An 11,936-nucleotide genomic window follows, 5' to 3' on the forward strand; every position below is an offset into this window, starting at 1 on the left:
AAGGTTACTTTTCAAAGATTAAGGGAAGAGAGCAGGCTTTACATGACCGAACACGGTGTGCTACATCTTACAACATTCGATGAATAAAAGATAACGCCAACGAAGCCAAAGTATCAGTTTTTAAGTGAGTTTGAGTCAACTGTCGTGTGTTCTCAAACTCCTAAGATTTACTAACATCTTTAGCGTCCTAAAGATACGTTCTTTCTAGCATTAAGAACAAAACTGCATCTCTAGATGAGAAAACCCTCGACACAACCTTCTAACTTGTCAGCTTCGAAGTTGGGAGATCAATAGAGATATCGGTGAAGATGAAAGCAGTGTCCTAACATTCATCTAACACATACATACATGCTTACGCAAGAAAGTTAAATCCTCATTGATCACAACATTGGCAAAATACTAAATATTCATAAAAACGTTGTAAAACTTACATCACCGGGCCGGCCATGCCATGCCCGTTCAAAATGTCTACTCACTCATATCGAGCAGTGAGCAGAAGAAGATTCTTGTTACAGCTTGAGACTCCATGAGAGCTCTCTTCTCCTTCTATTCTACTTGTTAAAAAAACTAAAACTAAGAAATATCCGATCCCTAAAACCTTCTCTGCTTTTCCTATTTAAAGGGAAAAGACCGAGACTGTTCAAAATTGGTACAACTTTCGTACCCTTTTTACAAACAAAGTCAACTACTTACTACAATTAAAATAAACTAAAAAATGATTAACTTTTAGATTAACCCTTGAACACTTAAGGGGGTGAGACTTCAAATCATCATGCTTCTTTGGGCAATCCCATCGCCACACACTTTCACCTGCTTTTTCTGCCGCTTTCCTTTCACTGCCACCAACGATCTGTCGCTGTCCGTCATTGGATAATCCGGCGTTTAACTGCTGGACACAAGTAAGGCTCCACTCCTCATTGGCATTAGCGAAACAAGCTGTTTCCAGCGAGTTTAGCATTTTTCTTTGCTTATCTGCACAAGGACATTAATTAGCCCTTATTTCTTACAAAATGATATAAAAAAATACCCGAATTCCCTTATAAATTATCTGTTAAACTTAGTCAATTTCATGCCTAACAAATACCCCCAAATTGAACCTTTGCTTGTCCTCAAGCAAAAAATTGTAAGAAGAGATCAGAAAAAGGGTTAGGAATGAAATTAGTTTAATGAATGAGAACGACGAGTAAAGAAACATAGAACGCTTGGCACTATTAGGAGATGAACAGATGCATGCTAAGGTTTCATCGAAGAGTAAAAGCTTGTTTTAAAAGTTGTGTCCTTTTTGCTCAAGAAATTCCTCAAATCTTAAAATTTAGACTTCCTCTTTCACAAAGAGTTACCAACAGCCAGACATGCCTCACTAAGGAATGGAATAATTCACTCACTCTCGCATGGCATCTTTTTGGCATAGGAAAACAAATGCGATTTCACTCCTCAGCTCAGACACCACACCCTTAGGGTGCGAGTTTGCCTATTGGTCCCGAGTCTATGGGTCAAAGTTCCTCCTGACATAGTCCAAAGGACTTTATAAAGGTTGTAATGTTAGGCTTGGGCTCTGGTTTGACAGTGAAAAGCTATTTCAGTGTATGAATTCTGTCTTTTTGCACTTTATTTAACATTCGCAGCCTATAATGATTGCTGTTTACACATACTTTATCTGCACAAACTGTTCCCTCATAACCCAGTACTCTTCTGACTATTAATAAAGGTTCCTTCCTCCCCACATTATATTCCCTAGTTCATTCAATCTTTTCCTTAAGCGATGTTTGCTCAATTGCTTATATTCGCATAACTTAAGCACATGATTTTTATTTTAAACAATTGGCAATTCGAGGCATAAGACAGAACTCAAGGTATTTTAGAGTTAAGTGAAGGGAGAGGGCTATTATTTGTGGTTATTCAGAAAGAGCAGGTTATGGCTCGACTTGGTTATCCTAATAATTGGGGTGCATAGCACAGGTGCCTTTTGTGTAGCGGAGGGAATAACTAAATGCCTTTTTCCTCCTATGAAATTCAGAACCAATCACCGTTTCATCAGGGCACCAAGGCAAATTCTCCCTAAAGATAGTGAGTGCTGGCCCACTCAAAAAACAATGCATACCATGGATGCATTATAAGGCTCAAATTCTCACTATTTTCGGGGAAAATTGCAGTAAGGCCATGATTACTAATTTTAACAGAGGAATTAAAGATTTCAAAATTTTTGGAACTTCCTGAATTAGAGAACACGAAGTACAAACAAGCAATTAACACAACCTAACACCAAAAAGCATGCACAGTCTGCTCTATGATTCCTACATAACACCAAGCAATTCTCTAGATGGAACAAACATAAGCGGAAAGAAAACAATGGAAGCAGACAATAATTACCAAGGATATGCACAAGGATTCTCAAGGGATATTTGTTCTACATCAAATCACTAAATTAAATCAACCGATTTACAGCATTTATCATGTTATTTCCGCATAAATTGTGATGCACACAACACAATCCCCGCCCCCAAAAGAAAACAAAACATTGTCCTCAATGTTAATAATCACGGCAGCAGATTGTACAAGATAGGCGGACCAAAACATGATAGAGTAAGGGTGTTAGAGGTTACCAGATGCTAAGACAGCGAATATTTGGTCAGATCAGGCGTGATGGGAAAGAGAGGAGTTAACCTCTCTATCCACAGGGGCAGGAATACCCTCCTCCTTCGAGGAGGCGGCAGCGTTAGCCTTAACATTGGCACTGGCAGGTGTTTCGGGCACTTGTCTTACCGGACTTTTCACAGAGAAACCAGAGGGACTTTCTTTGGCATGCTCCTCAATGCAAAGGCTCTTGAGCATATCGATCTCACCCTGTTGCGATGCGTACTTTTGCTCCATGGCGAATATCATTTCGCGGTTTGCCAGATTCTGGGCAAACAGGGCATTGAATCGATCCATCACATCCTCGCAGGTCATCTTTGCACATTTCTTATAAAAGTCCAAGTCTTTCGGCTTCTCGACTTGCTCGGAATCTGACGACACTGATAGGGTAGGCTCGCTTTTCCTTTTCCGGCTCTCAGTCTGCCGAGATGTAACAAAATCAGACATCCAGACCCACTTCCCGTTCACAATTTTTCCGAATAACATCTTTTGGAGGCTCTTGAGATCAATTGGGTCAGGGTGATTCACAATCGTGAGACGAGAGTGGTCTTCAGGTTTAAAAACCCCGATTGACTCCGCAATTCTGGTGACAATGCTTCCACAACAGATGACTGACGAGTTTTTCTTGGAAAAAGCGCTGATGTACTCGCCAAACTAGAATCCCAAATTCATTCTTGGTCCAACTGCCATAATCCACAACGCGGTAAGATCTGCATGTGGCATGGTGGCTTGGTTTTCCCGGGCGAAGATTATACCAGAGATCAACTTGTGCAAATACCGAACAGCGTAATCATCGATATTGGACGCCTTGGTCGAACTGCCGTCATAATGTTTCTGTCCTGAAAGTGATTCCCAGAAGGCCACAGGGTCAAAAACATCAGGCGTTGTGGTGAATGCCTCTTTATAGCTCTCGGATTCTAGATCGTCATCGTCGGCAGCACCAAGCATCTGGTTGAACAAGTTAAGCGAAGGCCTTTGGGAGTGACCCATGAGCCTGAAGCTAAATTTTCCCTCTTCGTCAGGTTCGGTTATCTCAGCGTTGTGCTTAAAGGTTGCCAAGAACTCGAGTGTTAGTTCCCGATAGGCCGGTTCCGTCATTTCAAAGAAACATTCAAAATGACCAGACTTCATGAGGGTGCGTACACGATCCTCGAGCTTTAGCCTTTTTAGGGATTCCCAGCAAACTGTTCGGATGGGTCCGAACTGAAGTTTCGCTAGCTCATCATAGTACGCTTGAACAGAGGCATCTTTGAACTGGGAGAGTTTCTTGACCAGCTTCTCATCTGGGACAAACGCCACAATGCACGGTTCCGCCATTTTTGCCTTTGCTTTTTCTTTCTTGGAAGAACCCTCAATTTTCATGTTTTTGCCCAAGCCTCGGGTTCTCATTTCACTTTCAAGTTTAAGTAGGGTTTTCCAGTGGTATAGGGCACAGATCATGAACTGCCTTTGTGAAAAGAAATCTCAAAGAAAAGAAAGAAATATGGTGATAGACGGACTGAACTGAGATAAAGCATCTTTAAGTAGGGGAAACGAGTCGGCCACCTGGACAAATTGGCAGAAAGACGCGTATTTTCGAATCAGAATGAGGGTAGATGAACGGTCAAGATTTTATTTTAGCATTTATATCCCCCCAACCGTTCAATCTTATCGAGGAGAAAAACAGGCGGTATGATTGCCTATTTGGCATAGGAGTGGACGTTCCACTTTTCCTAGCTTTAATAACAAATTCCTACCACCCAAATTTCTACGATTTTCCCTTTCCCTACAACACAGGTACAATTGTACTACCTCACCCTTGGAAGGATTTTTAGGTTTTACAATTGTGCCTAGGCAGAAATTACTCAAGATGAAGTCAACTTCAAACACACTTTACACAAGAGAAACAAAATAAAAATAAAAAGTAAAGATAAAAATCAATAAAATGCAACGTTACTTGCGCTACAATTGGTGTTTGTAGCGGACACCCTGTTCTCTTGCTTTTACTGTCCTGGGGGATCCTGGAAATGAACAGTATCGATCTTCCTTGTGTGATCGTTCTCTAAATATGGTTTTAATCTTTGTCCGTTCACCTTAAAAGGATCACCCCCATATTTGAAAATTTCAACAGCTCCATGTGCAAATACACGGTTCACAATAAATGGTCCTGACCATCTTGACTTGAGCTTTCCCGGAAAGAGCCTCAATCGTGAATTGAAAAGAAGGACGTTTTGTCCTTCATGGAACACCTTGTTCATGAGCTTTTTATCGTGCCACTGCTTGGTTCTGGCTTTGTAATTCACCGCATTTTCGTATGAGAACAGCCTGAATTCCTCCATTTCGCTCAGCTGTAAACTTCTCTGTTCACCAACAGCCTGTGTCTCAAAATTTAAAAATGTTAACGCCCAAAATGCGCGGTGTTCCATTTCCACCGGCAAGTGACAAGATTTCCCGTATAACAACCGAAAAGGAGACATTCCAATTAGTGTTTTATAAGCAGTACGATATGCCCATAGAGCATCATCGAGCTTGTTTGCCCAATCCTTTCGAGAGTTGCCAACGGTTTTCTCTAAGATTCTTTTTATTTCTCTATTGGAGATCTCCACCTGTCCACTGGTTTGTGGATGGTATGGTGTGGCAACCCTGTGTGAGACTCCAAGTTTTCCCATTAATTTTTCAAATTTCGCATTACAAAAGTGGGTCCCTTGATCACTGATGATCGCTCGCGGGACCCCGAATCTGGCGAACAGTCTTTTCAGAAATTTGACTACCACACGGGCGTCATTGGTGGGACTTGCTATTGCTTCGACCCATTTGCTCACATAATCCACAGCCACTAGGATGTATTTATTCCCTTGGGAAGTTGGGAATGGTCCCATAAAATCTATGCCCCAGATGTCAAAAATTTCGCACACAACTATGTTGTTTAGGGGCATAGCATTTCGATCTGAAATGTTTCCCGTTCGTTGGCACTCATTGCAAGTTCCAACGAATGCATTAGCATCCTTAAAAAGAGTGGGCTAGAAAAAACCTGATTGGAGAACCTTTGCCGCGGTACGGCTTGCACTATGGTGTCCTCCTGCTTCGCGGTTATGACAGTGGCTGAGAACATCCTGTCCCTCTTCTTGCGATATGCATCTTCGAATGATTTGGTCCGCGCACAACCTGAAAAGGTAAGGGTCATCCCAAAAATAATATTTGATTTCGGAGAAAAACTTCCTTTTTTGATTTGTGGATAGGTTGTGTGGTTTGAGCGAAGTTGCAAGGTAATTAGCTATATCGGCGAACCATGGCGCAGACTGTGCCGCATACAGATGCTTGTCAGGAAACCTTTCCACGATTTCTATTTGTTCAACCCTGCCTTTGTGATCTATCATTGACAAATGATCTGCAACAACATTCTCCGTTCCCTTTTTATCCTTAATTTCCAAATCGAACTCCTGAAGTAATAGCAACCATCGGATCAACCTTGGCTTAGCATCTTGTTTCGCGAACAAGTATCGCAACGCTGCGTGATCTGTGTGAACAATCACCCTGGATAAAACCAAGTAGGGCCTGAACTTGTCGAAAGCATACACAACCGCCAGAAGTTCCTTCTCGGTAGTTGTATAGTTTTGCTGGGCCACGTTCAATGTTTTGCTGGCATAGTAAATAGGTCGAAACCTCTTCTCAATCCTCTGTCCAAGAACAGCTCCTACACAAGTGTCGCTTGCGTCGCACATTATTTCAAAAGGTTGCTCCCAATCTGGTCCTGCTAGTATAGGTGAGTTAATCAGCTTAGTCTTTAAGAGCTCAAAGGCCTTCAAACAGTATGCATTGAAAGAGAACTCAGCTTCCTTATGGAGTAGGGCTGACAATGGGAGTGCTATCTTTGAAAAATCTTTTATAAACCGGCGATAAAACCCTGCGTGCCCCAAAAAACTTCTCACATCTTTGACGTTCGCAGGCACAGCCATCTTCTCGATTACTTCCACTTTTGCCTTGTCCACTTCCATCCCTTTCTCAGAAATTTTATGCCCTAGGACAATTCCTCCATTGACCATGAAGTGGCACTTTTCCCAGTTCAAGACTAAATTAGTCTCCTTGCACCGCGCGAGCACCGCTTCAAGGTTGATTAGACAGCTATCGAATGAACTTCCATAGACCGAGAAGTCATCCATAAAAATTTCCACAGTCCGCTCCACCATGTCATGAAAAATTGACATCATACATCTCTGAAAAGTGGCAGGAGCGTTGCACAGTCCGAAAGGCATCCTTCTGTAAGCATAAGTCCCATATGGACATGTGAATGTGGTTTTCTCTTGGTCATCGCAATGAATTGCGATTTGGTTGTATCCTGAATACCCATCAAGAAAACAATAGAATGCATAGCCCGCTAGCCGTTCTAACATCTGGTCAATGAAGGGTAAGGGGAAATGGTCCTTCCTTGTGGCTTCATTAAGCTTTCTGTAGTCGACGCAAACTCTCCACCCTGTTATTGTTCTTGTGGGTACTAGCTCGTCCTTTTCATTTAGGACTACGGTTGTTCCGCCTTTCTTTGGCACAACGTGGACAGGGCTTGTCCACACACTATCAGATATTGGGTAGATAATGCCAGCATCAAGAAGTTTGATCACCTCCTTTCTCACAACCTCCTTCATGTGGGGATTTAGCCTACGTTGCGGCTGAACAGTTGGTCGGTGGTCCTTTTCCATCAAGATTCTATGAACACAGACTGCCGGGCTAATTCCTTTTATGTCATCAATTTTCCATGCTATGGCAGCCTTGTTTCTTCGCAAGACCACCATTAGTTGCGCCTTTTGGTCAGGAGTTAATTTTGATGATATGATGACAGGACTTCCGCTGGGTGGTTCCAGGAAAGCATACTCAAGATGTTCAGGCAACGGCTTCAATTCTGGCTTAGACACATGCACAGTGGGTACCTCTGGTGGTTCTTGATGAGTTGGAACAGCAGGATCTAACGGAGGTGTCGGAAAGTTGCTTTCAATGGAACAGCCTGTTCCTTCGCATATGTTCACCTCTCTCCCCAATAAAGTTTCTAATGTGTCCTGTTCCTGCAAAGTAGTAAGACTTTGAAAATCATCTAAGAAACAGCAAGTGTCATCATTATTATTCACACGCCTCATTGCTTCATTCATTTTAAATATCACTTCCTCACCATTTATCCTTAAGAATAACTTTCCCTCTCCTACATCTATCAATGCTTTTCCTGTTGCTAGAAATGGTCTTCCTAGGATAATAGGGACATGCAAATCTTCATCAATGTCCATTATAATGAAATCAACGGGCAAAATGAATTTTCCTACTTGGACTAACACGTCTTCTACTACTCCCCTAGGATAGCATACAGAACGATCAGCTAATTGAATAGACATACGAGTGGGTTGTGGTTCTCCTAACCCGAGTTGTGCATATACAGAATATGGCATTAGGTTTATGCTAGCTCCTAGGTCGCAAAGTGCATTTTCAATAGTTAGCTTCCCAATTGAACAAGGAATCGAAAAACTCCCTGGATCTTTTAGCTTCTTTGGAAGCTGCTGCTTATTCTGGAGTATGGACGAACAGTCTCTGTTGAGTTGTATCATGGAAATGTTCTCCAGTTTCTTCTTGTTCGACAAGATATCTTTGAGGAATTTTGCGTATGTCGGCATCTGTGCCAGTGCTTCCACAAAAGGTATGTTGATGTGCAATTTCCTCAAAGTGTCCAACACTTTAGAATTCTGCTCCTCCAACTTCTTGTTGATCAGCCGTGTTGGATATGGCACCGGTGGGACATACGGCTGTGGTGGTTTACAAGCCCTTTACTCCTCTTGATTTGGCTTACTTGCTTGGTTATCCTTCCTCGTTTCTTCATTAGCAGGAACAGCTTGTTCTAGTTCCCCTTCAGCCTCTTTGGATGTTTCTGCACGCTCAGCATCTTTGTTAGATAAAACAACTGGTTGAGTTTCCTTACCAGACCTCAAGGTGATTGCCATGACGTCGCCTTTAGGATTTGGCTCAGTATTGCTCGGCATTATTCCTTTTCCTTTTGATGTGGACGCGGCGATCTGGTGGACTTGTGTTTCCAGATTCTTGATCGATGCCTGCGTCTGTTTCATAAACTGCATCATCATTGTTTTCATATCTCATCTTCATAAACCCAATCACAATTAGAATCCTTAATGGCCTTAATTCTATTTCTCTGCCTTCTGATCAAGGTAGAAAGATGGAAGTACCTGGTATTACGATCCCCATCTCTAATCCAGGACTTCCGAGACTTCTGGAACCAAAGGAACTCCTCCTGCCTAAGCACAGCCTCCAGCTCCTTCTGAAGGGTTCTGAGGAGGCCCTCTAGGCTGTGATCAAACCTCCCCTCCAACCTGCGTTGAATGCCCTCCATCCTCTTTAATAACTTGTTCTTCCTTCTAATAATATGCCCAAAGACGTTTCTATTCCACCCCTGCACATTATTCCTGAACCCTTCAGCAGCTTGTAGGACATTCGAATGAGGTTTCCAATTCTCGTGAACGAACTCTTTGAACTTAGGATGGGACTCCCAAGCTAACTGATACCGGAACGGTCTCTTACCCCTAGGACGCTTTCCCCTCAAAAGTCTAAACAAAATAGGACAATGATCCGAATGACGGAACGAGAGGTTCAACACAGAACACTCAGGGAAATAAGTCTGAGCTAAAACATTAGCATAGACTTTATCCAACCGAACAAAGGTATTATTACGCTTCCAAGTGAATTTATGACCATAAGCCCCCAGATCGGAAAGCCCACATAAATCCATACTATTCTTGTGGTGAAGGGCCTCGATTGACATAATGATTGGAACTGTTGGTCCCTTGTAAGGTTGCAAATATAGTTCCAAGGGGGGGTTAGGAACTATTTTACCTTTTTAAAATAATTTGGGCAGATTTCTTTTCTTTAAGAAAAGTTTATCTAACAGCGGCGCTTAGCATCAGCAAGACACTGGCTTAGTCAACTAGTGACTAGGACAGCTTCGTTGCTTAGGTCAGGAAATAGCACTTAGAGTCTATTCCTGAACCTTCTCGTTGGTAGCGCACAACTCAGCTTGACCTCTTTTACTTGGTCAGTTTTAGTTTGTTTTAAGCAAGCAGTGTAAACAAGGAGTTAAGGTTTAGAAATACTTCACTCAGCAGATTTATCCAGGTTCGGCTTCTTCTAAGCCTACGTCCTGTCCCCGGAACACTTCCGAGATTTCAAATCCTCTACTGAGCTCTTTAAAGGTAGAGCCTCAAACCTTTTACAATATCAGCAATTGAGTATGACAAGAGTACCTTCCTCTATACTTCTACTCAATCCTAATCTCTCCGCTGAGTACTTAAAACCGAGTACTCAGCCTCTCCTTTCTACTTCTAGAAATGATAAAGATTTTGTCCTAAACAACAATTGCTAGAACACCTTAGATGATTGAAAAACAATCACTCTAGACTTTTACACAGATATGAAAATGTAGTGTAAGAATTTTGCTTTGCTTCTTGCTTGCAGAACTTGTAGAGATTTGGACAGCGTAGTGGCTTGATCAAGTTTTGTATGTTGTTAAGCTTGTGATGGCACTATTTATAGAGACGTCTAGCCATTCGGTCATTTCGAATTTCGAAATAACCGTTGGAGGGAAACGGCTATGTGTCGTTGTCATCCTGACTTGCATAGAGCTCTTGGCCAATCACAATCGTGTATCTTCTGTCCTCGGTCAGCACAGCAGATGGTCTCTCCTTTTATGGTAAAGTCAACTGGACAGTATACTGTGTCGTCTGAACTTTGCTAAAAGAGGAAACACTTTGTCTGGAAGTTTTCCTTTACCGGTCTGCTGTCTTGTACGCTTTGTCGAGACTACTCAGCAGCTTCATTGTGAAGTTGTTCCTGAAGGTCTTCTAGATCCTTCTGTTTGCTGAGTTGCGTTTTTGTCCAAAACGACAACGTCTTGACATACGCGGGCCGAGTGTACTGAGTTGTTTGACTTGGGCCTTGGCTTCCGTATTGGGCTTGGGCCTTCCAATCCTTATGACTTATAACATTTATACTCAACATTGAACAAACACATTAGTAGAATAAATCAACGCATTTAAACTTAGTGTGTTTAGAATATGTATTCTAATTTATACTTAAACAATTTTGTCAAATAAAAATTATGTGGAAAGGTGTTTCAACAAACTCCCCCATTTTGATGTTGGCAAAACTGTTCAGCAAGGAACTCAGTATGAGCTCCCCCATGATAGTTGACCTTTTTAATTAAGTGAACTCCCCCGTAAGGACTGAACTACTGACTTAGTTTTATTCTAAACATTCTAAGGTTTAACTGAATAAGTCTAAGATCAGATTTCAGGTATAGGTCAGCTTATGGGTCATATTCTATTTTACTCAGTATTCAGCGGAAGTAATGTATAGTGACAGAGCGCGCTGAGCAAATTATTGTTCAATGAGTTCTTTATCAGAATGTTTCATAAGATCATAGTATGATGTCAAACATGTTATCAGCATATCATTTAGTCAATAAATATTATAAGTGTTAAGCATAGCTGATATAAACGAAGATACATAATAACTCAGTACTTAATAGCATATATCATAACTCAGTATTGAATAAGAAAAGGAAGTATGATATATTGATAGAAGTCAGCAGTTGCACAGCAAAAGAAATAAATTAGCACATATAGCACATATTACAAAAATTAAGACCTAGCCTAACTATTTCTTTTTCTTGCCCTGTGACTGACTTCTCTTATACCGACGTTGCTCATGCTGAGCTCTAGCAGCTTGCGCTTTCTCCCCCATTTTGTCAACTTCAGGGAGCTTAAACGCATCGGTTAAGACAGCGCGAGTCAGTTCTTGTGAAAGCTCTTTGAGTTTGTCAGCACTTTCATTGACCCCATCAAAAATGCCAACGCCATCAGTGGATACTTCGACTGGTATATGAAGATCAGCAGCACTGAGCATATTCACACTGAAGGCTTGTGCTTTGGCTTGCCAAATGAGAGCTTCAGTGAGACCAGCAAAGACTTGGTGGAAGGTTTTTAAGAGTGCTGAGTCATAATGATGACGCTGGATATTGTTATGACGGATGTGAGTGAAGGATTGCCGTGCAAGAGATAGCAACTCATTTTGCTTCATCGAGTCAGTATCCATCTCTTGCTTGTTGAGATTAAGGAGCCGGATGGCCTCACCAAGTTGCTCGACTGAGCACTGACTATAGGATACCATTTGCTCATTTGTCTTAAGTTGCTCAGTATGAAGCTGAGCAAAAAGCATCTTGAGTTCTGAGGAAGTGGCATAGTCAGTGTTCACAGCAGACAACTTCTGAACTTGTTGATGGA

The sequence above is a fragment of the Euphorbia lathyris genome, chromosome 5, assembly GCF_963576675.1.
Source record: "Euphorbia lathyris chromosome 5, ddEupLath1.1, whole genome shotgun sequence".
Lineage (NCBI taxonomy): Eukaryota > Viridiplantae > Streptophyta > Magnoliopsida > Malpighiales > Euphorbiaceae > Euphorbia > Euphorbia lathyris.